The sequence below is a fragment of the Pecten maximus genome, chromosome 9, assembly GCF_902652985.1.
Source record: "Pecten maximus chromosome 9, xPecMax1.1, whole genome shotgun sequence".
NCBI lineage: Eukaryota > Metazoa > Mollusca > Bivalvia > Pectinida > Pectinidae > Pecten > Pecten maximus.
The window spans coordinates 40558828-40563971 of NC_047023.1; the positions used below are offsets into that span (position 1 = coordinate 40558828).

The following is a 5144-nucleotide window of genomic DNA, read 5'->3' on the forward strand; positions in this document are numbered from 1 at the left end:
TTAAGTGATAAAATATAATGTATTATGAATTACATAAAGCATATTTCGTTCATAACATCAACTACATATAATGTGAAAACACTTGAAAAACAAAAATCTGAAAACAATTTCATCCAATTGAAATTCGATGTTAGGTATTACGAATAATTTTCATAAAATCCTAAATGCTTCTGGTTCACATGGCATGATTCCTATTCCGTTATGTATTGACGAATATGTAAACACGGTTAACGTTGGAATATCAAATAGAAGATCAAATATATAGCAGAAAAATATATTGAACACTTGTTGTTGTTGTTGTTGTTTGTTTTACGCAGTATTGTAATAACAGTATCTGAAAAAAAAATGACAAATTATAAAGTGATATGACGTAAGTATTGTTTTTCAATAAACATGGTCTCTATTTTCAAAATCAATCCGGCGCTATCGTGTATCTATCGAATACACATCTTGGTTCTCTCCAAAGGAGTATTGCTATGATGTTAGGGAAAGTTCGAAAGATAATTGTTACCCCGTCATAATGTATCGTCCGTTCCACCAGTCACCTTCAGAAATGATGGCACAGTTATCACGGTATATGTCATTATCCATGTGAAGGGTACACCGTTATTGTAATCCATGGATCAACTTAACAATGAAAACATACATACTGTTTACCTCAACATTGAACTGCCACCAATATCAGAGCCATCACCGACTAAATTCTATCGAATCATCATCTTGGATTTCGTCAGGACATCGGAGAAGCGATACCACGACATCAGTTCCTTTTTAGGGAATCCCTCCTCTGTCGGATATCGCCCATTCAGTTGGATTTCGTAACAGCTCTTGTACCACCAAGCACCATGATCAGAGATTGCACATTTGCCAGGATATTCGTCATTATCGCTGTCGTATGTGCTAAATGATTGGTTGTTATGGTAGGCCATGCCATCTAAACAGTAAAACAGTGAAACATACATACAGTTTATCATACGTTTATACAAATTGAACTGGTCCCTACATCTGGGCCATTACTCAATGGAATGTGTTGGAGTAAGGAACGAAATATCTATATACACTGTATATCTATAATACCGTAACGGTCTCCTGAACTTTAATCGCACATACAATGTATCCAAATATGTACAAGATATTACAGACACTCTATCATTAGTTTTATTAAGACCTCGAGGATGGAAATATGTTAATAAGTCTATAAAGGTTACAGTGCCTCAGTTGCCTGAGGGATTACATTCAATCATCTAGGTGAAGAAGATCAGTGGACAGTTTACCTTAAACGTGACGTTATACGCTTACAAAATACTGTTAACAAATATGTTATGTAGTCTTGTTATCAGGAATTAGTTAATGCAAGACAGACTGTTTTAGACCCTCGATGTCGATCAAGTTATGAACAGCAAATATAATATCAAAGGCGGGAATATTTAGTGGAAAATGGTAAATGTAAGTTTTTTTCTCATAACATACTCAATGAAGTCATATCAGTCTTAAAGGAATACGCAGAAGACGTACCGGTAACGTTGCCGGAGAACCCCTGCACGAGAAGTCTGTAGGTCTGATCTTCATTGGCCACCTGGAATTTCGAGTACTCGGCATATCCTTTAGTCCCGTCCCCGGCCTCTAGTTCCACTCGGAGGATCCTCGGGGTGGTAGTTAGCAGATGAAGGTTGTCATTGCCTTCCGTAAAGATAGATATAAGTTAAGGACAAGACCAGGAAGACATTGTCAATACTATGTTATTATATACATCAGCGACATGTATAACAACTAATGGATTCCATAATGCTGATGGTCATTTGAAATTCCACATACTACCATTATTACATGTATCTGTTATAGGAAATGTATCGAATGTAATAATTTATGTTACGAGCAAGTATAGATTGGATCCAATGGAATGCATTATCGTAACATGAACGTTAAGGTAAACAGACAAATTAACATATCTGAGAATTACTCCCTGCACAAAAATATACCGAATGTACTTTTGACGTTTGAAATGTTGCAATTTTGTATCGATTCAATGCTACATCGAAATATATTTGAACATAATTTTCCTTATAAGTCTCTCCTATACCACACACAATCGTGTTCAAGAGATTATAAACCATTTAATTACAATTTATTAGTTCATCTTATCAAGGCTGTAAACTGGTGATGCATAATTATTGGAATTCATTTATTAAATAAACACGTGAATCTATCAACACCCCTATACTTACTTATCTGTCCCCGAAAGACAGCTGTTTGAAGCAGTTCTATATTTCGTATTCTGGATTTCCCATATCTATAACTAATTCGTATTACAACGTATTAATTGAGTTCATTGACTCTCCCTTCTATAAATAACATTTTAAGCCACTGTTTTTTCTTCTATCCGTGCAGTCTTATGTTAACAAATCAATTTAAATATATCCCTTACCAATCTAGTTATTTCTTGGTATTTTAATTAGGACCTACGAATCCAGAAGTTCTCATATAACGTTGGTTCCATACAGACTTACCAATCCAGAAATTCCCCAGTAAATCCCCGAAACCGTTCTTGTAGTCTCTCCAGTTCCGATAGAAATCGACATCTTTACTTGTTCGTCTCTGTATCACCTGTATAAGTAATCGTCATAATTCAGATGGACAGTGATTATAACATAAACCACAGTATGAACGTTTATTCATATATAACTATCAAAAGAAGTTATTAGGATGTTGTTGAGTTCATACATTTTCTACGTTTTCTACAGTTGATAGTTAAGCAGTGAAGACTTATTGTACTAATAATCAATACCATTTGTTGTTTTTCGGTCTCCCACACTGGACTGTATCAAATGTATGCAAATGTTAGTGCGTTCTGAGATTCCATATTAAGTCTTCTCAATTAAGAATCCAGAAGAAAATCTTTTATGTGTCGCATGCGTATATTCCAAGTACCTTACTACGAGTAGGGCTGTATAAGATATCTATTTTTGGTGTATTTATTTTATGTTAAATTTACATCGGTCTGTCGAAATGGTAGTTTTAATCCTACACGCACGAACGTGCGTTAGATCAACTCACTGGATGTCCCATCGCATTCATAAACTTACAAAGAACTTTTGAAATCGGGCTAGCAAGCAGTATCAAAACAAAGATGATTACATAAAAAACCGATTGTTTGTGGTCATTAAGTTTCTGACCAATTCAAACAAAGATCTTTTGCGAGTAAATAATAAAAAAGAAGTCAAATGTATTGTTGCGAGTGTTGTAACGTTGAGATCAATAAATATATATTAATCGTTTGTAATTTACCTGTGTCTTGATAAAGGGGCCGATTGCCTCGAAAATTCGACAATTTACTTGGCTGTACTGTCGTTATTATTTGACAAATTATATACTAATCTTTACATATAATAATTAAAACCTTGAAAATGGCATCTGTTCATTTATCATACTTACAGTCCAGGGTCCATCGGCAGTGTCCATGTCTAAGAACGCCTTGATAGTTCTGCCTCCTGTAGCAGTTATTTGGTGAACACCGGAGGCTGTTATATGGAACATGATAAGATGTATATTAATACAAAAGCAAGGTACGTTTCTTGAAGAAGTATTATCCCGCTAAGCTTATCCTAGGCAGCGTACAGCGATAGTTTCAGAATGTTTCAGATTGTATTTCTCTCTCGGACATGCAGAGTATATGACATGAGGTCACTATACGTCCAATTGATGTGCACCTAGCAAAATACTAATGTAACAAAGAACAAATGCTACAATGATAAATTAATGATAAACTTCCAACCTACTTTACCTGCCATGGATACATTATTAGTCTTCAGACAATGTTTGTCCTTTTTGTTTAATTTGCAAATGTGTACATAGGTAAAAATGAATGAATTATATAAAGAACGAAATATCGGACGAATGAAGAGTGGATGAATGAATTATAAAAAATAATTGATTACAAATTTACAGAATAAATGTACTACAGAATGAATGAATTACAGAATAATGAAATACAGAGTGACTGAAGAGTGGATGAATGATGAGTTAATGCATTACAGAATCAAAGACTAAAATAAAAATATCTGGGTTATTAGGTTGTTAGTAATCGAAATACAACGAATGCGTATATATCAAACATCATCCTTACATTTTTTAACAATAAGAGGCACCTACCTTTAGAGAAGTACATTTTAGACGTGAAACATTAGCATTCATCTCTTCGACAATTACTCGGGAGTAAATGTCACACCTTCTATCGACCTCCGTGTACGAGAAAGATGGATGATCTTGACAGTACAATGCACACATTATAGCGCTTAGGATTCCGGTATTAGAACTGAGTTTATTTAAATTGTGATCCGCCGGGGCTACACGCAGTACTCTGTTGAAATAGTGGCGTGTAGGTATAACTGAGGCCTCTATTGCTATGATAACTAAACCCAGGCATACAATTTTCATTTCTTTGATCAGATCCGGTTCAGTAAAAGTTTATGTTTAAATTTTGAAGCAGTACTGTTATAATACAATACACTTCTGGTAACTTTTGTGTCAGGGCGTCACTTTCTCAAACTAATGTAGAGTCCCGGTCAGTACATTATACAGAGGTCGTCACTTTATTAAATTAATGTAGAGTCCCTATCAGTTCAAAATACACAGGTCGTCACCTCTTTAAACCATTGTAGAGTCCCTGTCAGTACATAACACACAGGTCGTCAGCTCCTTAATCTAATGTAGAAACCCTGTCAGCAGAAAATACACAGGTCGTCACTTCCTTAAACTAATGTAGAGTCCCTGTTACCACCTGTTAAATACACTATCACATCAGGTCACAGTCACTCTTATGTTTTGTGATGTCAACTGCTATTGGATATCTATGCACTGGAAACATGGTAACAGAGTGTCAATAAAGACAGCGATAACATTTTGAAGACCGTCATTGGTGCTTGCTGCATCATTGATATTCACAAACAAGTGCGCCAGCACCAGGAGATACAGTAAAATACGGTATGTCAGATCTTGTGATAGTAATGTTACATTAATTATATGAAATCCCAACGGATGCTTTCTATTACTGCTGTAGATATCTATCTGGTGAAAACAAACGTACTTCACTACCTTGAGGGTGCTTATTAAGCCGCGGTGATTACCTGTACTTGAAGTAAGCAGAG

At 35.3% G+C, this 5144-nt stretch overlaps 1 long non-coding RNA gene across 1 annotated transcript; it reads right to left on the reverse strand.

The window, feature by feature from the left end:
• LOC117334947 lies at positions 1–4602 on the reverse strand. Its single transcript, XR_004534260.1, has 4 exons — positions 4150–4602; positions 3433–3518; positions 1516–2604; positions 1–934 (listed from the first exon to the last, which is right to left on the reverse strand). It is a non-coding gene; the product is annotated as an uncharacterized LOC117334947 (long non-coding RNA).
• Between the last annotated feature and the right edge of the window lie 542 nt (positions 4603–5144).